Source organism: Mesoplodon densirostris, chromosome 10 (assembly GCF_025265405.1).
Source record: "Mesoplodon densirostris isolate mMesDen1 chromosome 10, mMesDen1 primary haplotype, whole genome shotgun sequence".
In the NCBI taxonomy this organism is placed as follows: Eukaryota; Metazoa; Chordata; class Mammalia; order Artiodactyla; family Ziphiidae; genus Mesoplodon; species Mesoplodon densirostris.
Genome location: NC_082670.1, coordinates 38,932,634 through 38,941,950, shown reverse-complemented (window position 1 = coordinate 38,941,950; position 9,317 = coordinate 38,932,634). Strand labels below are relative to the sequence as shown.

At 43.6% G+C, this 9,317-nt stretch overlaps 1 non-coding gene across 1 annotated transcript; it reads left to right on the top strand.

The window, feature by feature from the left end:
- Positions 1–7,561: 7,561 nt before the first annotated feature.
- Positions 7,562–7,634, top strand: TRNAA-UGC (transfer RNA alanine (anticodon UGC)). The gene has a single exon. It is a non-coding gene; the product is annotated as a tRNA-Ala (tRNA).
- Positions 7,635–9,317: the final 1,683 nt, after the last annotated feature.

The window sequence follows — 9,317 nt, the reverse complement described above, 5'->3', positions numbered from 1 at the left end:
CAACAGCAAAAAACCAAAATAACCAGAATAAAAAATACGGAAAGGACTTGAATAGACATTTCTCCAGTGACGATATACAAAAGGCCAACGAGCATATGAAAAGATGCTCAACATCACTAAACATTAGGGAAATGCAAGTCAAAACCACAATGAAATATCACCTCATAACCATAAGGATGGCTGCTAATCAAAAAAACCAGAGAATAGAAAGTGTTGGTGAGGATGTAGAGCAGTGGTCCCCAACCTTTTTGGCACCAGGGACCGGTTTTGTGGAAGGCAATATTTCCATGGATGGCGGAGGGGGGTGGTTTCGCATTTTTGCATTTACTGTGCATTTTATTTCTATTATTATTACATTATAATATATAATGAAATAATTATACAACTCACCATAATACAGAAACAGTAGGAGCCCTGAGCTTGTTTTCTTGCAACTGGATGGTCCCATCTGGGGCTGATGGGAGACAGTGACACCCGAAGTGTGTTGCTTATGTCCAGTCTACTCCGTAATCTCGTTTTGGTTGCTGTCACTGCAGAAAACCCTGCTTCACAAAGATAGGATGTTGGAAATGGAAGCAGGCTTTTCAGTGCTTTTGTGGCAGTCTCAGGATAGTCCGCCTTGACTTTAATCCAGAACATCTGGAGATTTGAAGTTGTCTCAAACATACCTTTAAGGCCACCGTCATTTGAGATCTCAAGCAGTTGATCGTCTTCTAGCACGGACAAAGTTGATTCACCTGGCTTATTCACAAATGTGTCACAGATCCATTCCTCCCCAATTCGGGAGTCTTTTGTGGTTGGGAAGTAATGCTCAAGCTCTTTTGAAAGCTGAGATAGGTGATCGTGCACCAGCTGGGAGAAAGAAGGCCCTGGCTCAGTCTCTTTCAAAATCTCTGCTAATGTTTGAAACATGTCAAAAATCCCAATGTTCACTTATCGCCCCCATAATTCCAGTTTGGTTTTTTTTTTTTTTTTTTTTTTTTTTTTTTTTTTTTTTTTTTTGCGGTATGCGGGCCTCTCACTGTTGTGGCCTCTCCCGTTGCAGAGCACAGGCTCCGGACGCGCAGGCTCAGCGGCCATGGCTCACGGGCCCAGCCACTCCGCGGCATGTGGGATCTTCCCAGACTGGGGCACGAACCTGTGTCCCCTGCATCGGCAGGCGGACTCTCAACCACTGCGCCACCAGGGAAGCCCTCCAGTTTGGTTTTGAAGGCACCACATTATCTGCCGACTTGAACACAGTTGTCGTTTTCCCCTGAAGTGACAGATTGAATTCACTGAGCAGGTTGAATATGTCACACCAGTAAGCAAGTTTTGTGACCCATTCTGTGGCACTGAAATGTGCTGCCAGTGGTGACTATTTTTCTAAAAGAAATCTCTGGATGGGACTTCCCTGGTAGTCCAGTGGGTAAGACTCTGCTCTCCCAGTACAGGGGGTCTGTGTTCGATCCCTGGTTGGGGAACTAGATCCCGCATGCATGCCACAACTAAGAAGCCTGCATGCCACAACTAAGACCTGGCGCAGTCTAAATATATAAGATCTTTAAAAAAAATAAAAGAAATCTCTGGAGTGGCTCTCGTAACTCAGAAACTCTGGCCAGTGATCTCCCTTTAGAAAGCCACCTCACTTCTGTGTATGAGAGAAGACGTGTGTGCTCTGTACCCATCTCCTCACAGAGCTGCGTGAACAGATATGAGTTAAGGGCATGTACTTTAATGTGGTTGATAATTTTAATCACATCCTGAAAAACGTTGTTAAGTTCAGGTGACATTTTTCGGCTAGCCAGCATTTCTCTATGGATGACACAGTGCGTAGACTCACGTTCAGAAGCGACCTCTTTGACTGGAGTGGTGAAACCAGAAAGCCATCCAGTCATGGCAGCCACTCCGTCCGTGCATATACCGACAAAAAATGACCAATTCAGTTTTCCTGATATGTAATCATTCAAAGACTTGAATAATTCTGTAGCTGTGGTGTTGGTTGGCAACAAAAGTACACATAGCATATCCTCATGCACGTCCTCCTGAAAAATATATCGCACGGAAACAAGCATTGTTGCCTTGTTGTCAACATCGGTAGACTTGTCAACCTGAATCACGTACCGCAGTGACCCATTAATCCTCTCTAACAATTGTGCCTCAGTATCCTCTGCTATTTCATCAATTCGTCTAGTTACAGTGCTAGCTGAAAGAGGAACGCATGCCACCTTTCAAACTGCAGCCTCTCCTAAAAGTTCACAACAAATGTCCATAGATGCAGGCAGGACCAACTCATCACCAATAGTAAAGGGCTTCTTAGCTTTAGCAACGCAGTTAGCCACTAAGAATGATGCTCTCAGTGCAGGCACATTTGATGAAGTGGTGGCCTTCAATAATTGTTTCCGTTCTTTGTGTTCACGTTTTTTTTCTTTTGAAAAACTCCAGAGGCTTGTCTTTTAATTCAGGGTGCTTAGTCTCCATGTGGCAAAGCAGTTTTGAAGGTTTCCTGGCTTCGTTGGATAGCCGGTCACCACATATTATACAAAGCGGGCTTGGAGAACGTGATTCACCTGTTGCAATGAACCCGTCATTTAAGTAGGACTCTTGGTATTTCCTTTTAAATGCAGCTTTCTTTTTGTTGGCAGTCTTAGAGTCTTCTGCTATCTCATCTTTGAGTCTTTCCCCCTTTTCAAAGATGCTCTCCAGTGACATTTGTTTTTTACTCATTTTGGCGAGGGTTAGCTCGTGGACTTACCAAAACTGTGACTGAGACAAGTGTGCAGTGCGGGAAAAAGGCGCGGACAGGAGTGGTAAATAAAATAATGGTGGGCCACACGCAGACTAAAATAAGTGTCGGATTCTGACTTAAAGCCTGCCACCAGATGCAGCTGTACAATTGAAGGACATCAACTCACTTTCTACTATAAAGCCTGCCACCAGATGCAGCTTAATTGTCCCTTGCCGCTCCCTGATAGGGTTTTGATATGAGTCTGCAAGCAACTGATCTATTATGGTCTCTGTGCAGTCAAACCTCTCTGCTAATGATAATCTGTATTTGCAGCCGCTCCCCAGCACTAGCATCACTGTCTCAGCTCCACCTCAGATCATCAGGCATTAGATTCTCATAAGGAGCACGCAACCTAGATCCCTCTCATGTACAGTTCACAGTAGGGTTCACGCTTTTATGAGAATCTAATGCCACTGCTGATCTGACAGGAGGCGGAGCTCAGGTAGTAATGCGAGTGATGGGGAGCGGCTGTAAATACAGATGAAGCTTCGCTCGCTCGCCCACCACTCACCTCCTACTCTGCGGTCTGGTTCCTAACAGGCCACGGACCAGTAGTGGTCAGTGGCCTGATGGTTGGGGACCCCTGATGTAGAGAAATTGGAACCCTTGTTCACTGTTGGTGGGAATGCAAAATTGTGCAGCCTCCATGGAAAACACTATGGTGGTTCTTCAAAAATTAGAATCATCCTATGATCCAGCAACCTCACTTCTGGGTCTGTGTCGAAAGGAGCTGAAAGAAGGATCTCAAAGAGATATTTGTACCCTTGTGTTCACAGCAGCATTATTCACAATAGCCAAAAGGTGGAAGCAACCCAAGTGTCCATCAGTGGTTGAATGGATAAACAAAATATGGTATATACATGTAAAGGAATATTATTCAGCCTTAAAAAGGAAGGAAATTCTGACACATGCTACAACATGGATGAACCTTGAGGACATTTTTCTAAGTGAAATAAACCAATCACAAAGAGACAAATACTGCATGATCCTACTTATATGAGGGAATCTACAGTAGTCAGATTTATAGAAATAGAAAGTAGAATGATGGTTGCCAGGGGCTGGGGAGGAGGGGAGAATGGGGAATTGGGTTAGTGGGTATAGAGTTGCAGTTTTGCACAATGAAAAAGTTCTGGAGATTGGTTGCACAACAGTGGAAAATGCTTAATACTGTTGAACTATACATTTAAAAATGATTAAGATGATAAATTTTATGTTTTTAACCACAATTAAAATGTGAAAAAATTAAATAAATATTAGCTGTTTTACATATGAGGAAACTGAAGTCTTAAGAGGGAAGAGGTGACTTGACCAAAATCACTTCCTTTCAACACGGAGCTGGACCTGATCCCATGCTCTTTTTTTAATTTTTTTTTTTTTTTTGCCGTACGCGGGCCTCTCACTGTTGTGGCCTCTCCCGTTGCGGAGCACAGGCTCCGGATGCGCAGGCTCAGCGGCCATGGCTCACGGGCCCAGCCGCTCCGCGGCATATGGGATCCTCCCAGACCGGGGCACGAACCCGTATCCCCTGCATCGGCAGGCGGACTCTCAACCACTGCGCCACCAGGGAGGCCCTGATCCCATGCTCTTGCCACTCGGCCTCGGGGTTCCTCAGATTTCGAAGCCCTGATGAGGACCTTCCGGGGGAGCATCATTTTGGAGTCGGGATGGTGAAATCGCAGCACAGAGGTGTATAGCACTGTCCACAGGAAATCTGGTCCCAGCCATCATACAGCCAACTTGGGTCGTCCCACAAAACTTGGTTCTTGAGGCCCAGATTCACAGCCTGAAGGTGGCACTTGGTTTATTTGCTGTCATGTTTGATAACAACTGAAGAGTTCATGCTTCACTGTAAAGTCTTATTACCACCTGCCCCTGTTAATAAGCCACAGCTGGGCTCAGAGGAAGCTTAGAGACCCTTCCAGAAACTGTGCTGAGGGGAGAGGGATTCAACAGCCCCCTCCAACAGAGCAGGGCTGTCTGCAGTGAGGCCAGGTCGGCAGCAAGGGGGTGGGTCTCCCCTCAATATTGGGGACTGACGCCCCTCTAAGAGGGGTAGTTCTTTGTTCCCCCTTTTTATGTTGTTTTTAAATTTTTTTCATTTATTTATTTTATTTTATTTTATTTTGTGTGTGTGTGGCATGCGGGCCTCTCACTGTTGTGGCCTCTCCCGTTGCGGAGCACAGGCTCCAGACCCGCAGGCTCAGCGGCCATGGCTCACGGGCCCAGCTGCTCCTCAGCATGTGGGATCTTCCTGGACCGGAGCACGAACCTGTGTCCCCTGCATCGGCAGGCGGACTCTCAACCACTGCGCCACCAGAGAAGCCCCCAAAATTTTTATTTTATATTGGAATGTAGTTGATTAACAGTGTTGTGTTAGTTTCAGGTGTACAGCAAAGTGATTCAGTTATACATGTACATGTGTCTATTCTTTTCCAAATTCTTTTCCCATTTAGGTTATTACAGAATATTGAGCAGAGTTCCTTGTGCTATACAGTAGGTCCTTATTAGTTATGTATTTTAAATATAGCAGTGTGTACATCTCAATCCCAAACTCCCAGTCTATCCCTCTCCCCCACCCTTCCCCCCAGTAACCATAAGTTCATTCTCTAAGTCTGTGACTCTGTTTCTGCTTTGTAAATAAGTTCATTTATATCACCTTTTTATATTCTGCATATAAGTGGTATCATATGATATTTGTCTTTCTCTGTCTGACTTACTTCACTTAGTATGATAATCTCCAGGTCCACCCATGTTGCTGCAAATGGCATTATTTCATTCTTTTTAATGGCTGAGTGTATTCCATTGTATATGTGTACCACATCTTCTTTATCCATTCCTCTGTCAATGGACATTTAGGTTGCTTCTATGTCTTGACTATTGTAAACAGCATTGCAATGAACATTGGCATGCATGTATCCTTTTGAACCATGTTTTCCTCTGGGTATATGCTCAGGAGTGGGATTGCTGGATCATATGGTAGCTCTATTTTTAGTTTCTTAAGGAACCTCCATACTGCTCTCCATAGTGGCTGTACCAATTTACATTCATAAGGGCAGGGGGTAGTTCTAATTAAGCATCAAACTTGTTTCTTTGAAACTCAATACTTTCTAGTAGCTATGCAGTAAACAAGGTTAGGCATGGTGTATCCGTCCATTTGCTTTGTTAACTAAAGGGAACTTCTGGGGATTTTGTAGCTGCAGTCTAGTGGGTGAATGACTGAAAAACAGCCCCCCCGACTCCCCAGACTTCTGCCTGGAGCTCCTTTAAAGAGGGAGGTACTGCTCCAAGGAGGAAATTAAGATTCTGCCACCAGGAGAAACTTACCCAGACTGGGCCCAGGGCAGGGTCTGCATCAGGGCAGGAACCTACATGAGATGCTGTTGCAGAAGGGCCATGTGCATGTAGTGGGTCTGGAAGTTGGCTGTGGGGTGGGCCCTGGATGGGACACTGTACGAGCAGGACACTGAGGAGGCAGAATTAGGTTTCCTGCTCTGTTCTCCAGGTTTTGTAGGTCTGAATAGCAGACGACAGATGCTCTGCAGTGGTCCGACCATCTCCTTGCCTCCTTTCCTACTTGTCTGTGAGCTGCTCAAGCACAGGGCCCTGTCCTTCTTTCAGGATCCCCTGCATATAGAACAGTGGTACCCAGATGGGCCATAAATGTTTGGGGGCTTGCTGGTTGCTGACTAGGAGGGTGGTCCTAGAAGTACTTCTAAGGAAAACATTCCACTTCACATTTCCTTTTTAAAATTTTTTTTTTTTTTTAGGCTGTGTTGGGTCATCGTTGCTGCGTGCGGGCTTTCTCTAGTTGCGGCGAGCAGGGGCTACTCTTCGCTGTGGTGCGTGGGCTTCTCATTGTAGTGGCTTCTCTTGTTTTGGAGCACAGGCTCTAGGCATGGGAGCTTCAATAGTAGCAGCACATGGGCTCAGTAGCTGCGGCATGCAGGCCCTAGAGTGCATGGGCTTCAGTAGTTGTGGCATGTGGGTTCAGTAGTTGCAGCATGCGGGCTCTAGGGTATGCGGGCTTCAGTAGCTGTGGTGCATGGGCTCAGTAGTTATGGCGCATGGGCTTGTTGCTCCACGGCACACGGGATCTTCCCGGACCAGGGATCGAACCCGTGTCCCCTGCATTGGCAGGAGGATTCTTAACCACTGTGCCACCAGGGAAGTCCCACATCTCTTTTATTGTGTTAGAATACTCGTAAAAGTTACCATCTTACCCATTTTAACATGTAAAGTTTAATGGTCTTAAACACATTCACATTGTAGTGCAGCCATCACTACCATCCATCCCCATAAATCTTTTCATCTTGCGAATCTGAAACTTTATGCCCATTAACCAACATCTGCCCATTCTCTGCTGGCCCCAACCCCTGGTAACCACCATACAATTTGTATCTTTATGATTTTGACTACTCTAGATATGTCACATATCAAACATTATTATTATTATTATTATTATTATTATTATTTTGTGGTACACGGGCCTCTCACTGTTGTGGCCTTTCCCGTTGTGGAGCACAGGCTCCGGACATGCAGGCTCAGCGGCCATGGCTCACGGGCCTAGCCGCTCTGCGGCATGTGGGATCTTCCCAGACCGGGGCACGAACCCACGTCCCCTGCATTGGCAGGCGGACTCTCAACCACTGTGCCACCAGGGAAGCCCCAGTATTTGTCTTTTTGTGACTGGCTTGGTTCATTTAGCATAATGTCCTCAAGGTTCAACCACGTAGTCGTATGTGTCAGAATTTCTTTCCTTTTTAAGGCTGAATAATATTCTATTATATGGGGAATTCTCTGGTGGTCCAGTGGTTAGGACTCTGCACTTGCACTGCTGGGGGCCCAGGTTAAATCCCTGGTTGGGGAACTAAGATCCCGCCAGCCGCACAGCACAGCCAAAAAAAAAAAAAAAATTCCTTTATATGCATATACTGCGTTTTGCCTATCCATTCATTTAGTGATGGACACTTGGGTTACTTCCATGTTTTAGCTATTGTGAGTAATGCTGCTGTGAACATGGGTGTAAAAATATCTCTTAAAAACCTGCTTTCAGTTCTTTTGGGTATATACGCAGTAGTGGGATTGCTAGATCATATGGTAATCCTACCTTTAATTTTTTGAGGAACTGCCACATGGTTTTCCACAGTGGTTGTAGCTTTTACATTCCCACCTATAGTGCACAAGTTTTCCAATTTCTCCATATCCTTTCTGACACTTGTTTTCTGTTTATTTGATAGTAGCCATCACAGTGGATGTAAGGTTATATCTCATTGTAGTTTTGATTTACATTTAATTCTGATTAGCGATGTTGAGCATATTTTCATGTGTTTCTTGGCCATTTGTGTATCATCTATGTAGAAATGTTTATTCAAGTCCTTCATCCATTTTTGAATCAATTATTTTCTTGTTGTTGAGTTTAGGCGTTCTCCATATATTCTGGATATTAATTCCTTATCAGATATATGATTTACAAATACTTTCTCCCATTCTGTGGGTTGCCTTTTTACTCTGTGGATAGTGTCTTTTTCTCAATTTTTCTTGACATTTTATTTCAAGAAATAAATAAAATTATTTATTTCTTTTATTGAAATAGATACTTTTTATTGAAAATATAATTGACAGTTTTATTGAAATGTAATCAACATACAGTTTTATTGAAATATAATTGACATACAACACTATGTAAGTTTAAAGTGTACAGCACTGACTGTCACATCTTGTGAAAGGATTACCATAATAAGTTTAATGTCCATCATCCATACAGATTTAAAGAAAAGGAAAAAATGGTTTTTCCTTGTGATGATCTACTCTTTTAAAAATTTCCACACATACTATAAAGCAGTGTTAACCGTAGTCATCAAGTTGTACATTACATCCCCAGTACTGATTTATCTTATAACTGGGAGTTTGTACCTTTTGACCACTTTCATCCAATTCCCCCACACCCAACCTCTGGTAACCACAAATCTGATCTTTTTCTCTATGAGTTTTTTTTTTTTTTAAGATTCCACATATACAGTATTTGTCTTTCTCTGACTGACTTATTTCACTTAGCATAATGCCCTCAAGGTCCATCCATGTTGTTGCAGATCTCAAGATTTCCTTCCTTTTTATGGCTGAATAATATTCCACTGTGTATATAACACTACTTCCTTATCCATTCATCTGTTGATGGACACTTAGGTTGTATACATGTCTTGGCTATTGTAAATAATGCTTCAGTGAACATGGGGGTGCAGATATCTCTGTGACATAGTATTTCATTTCCTTTGGATATATTCCCAGAAATAGTATAGCTGAATCATATAGTATTTCTATTTTTAATTTTTTGGGCAACCTCCATATTTTTTTCCATAATGGCTGTACGAATTTACCATGCCACCAGCAGTGCACAAGGGTTCCCTTTTCTCCACATCCTTGCCAGCATTTGTTGTCTTTGTCTTTTTGATGATAGCCATTCTACCAGGTATAAAGTGATATCTTGTTGTTTTGATTTGCATTTCCCTGATGATTAGTGATGTTGTGTACCTTTTCCTATACCTGTTGGCCA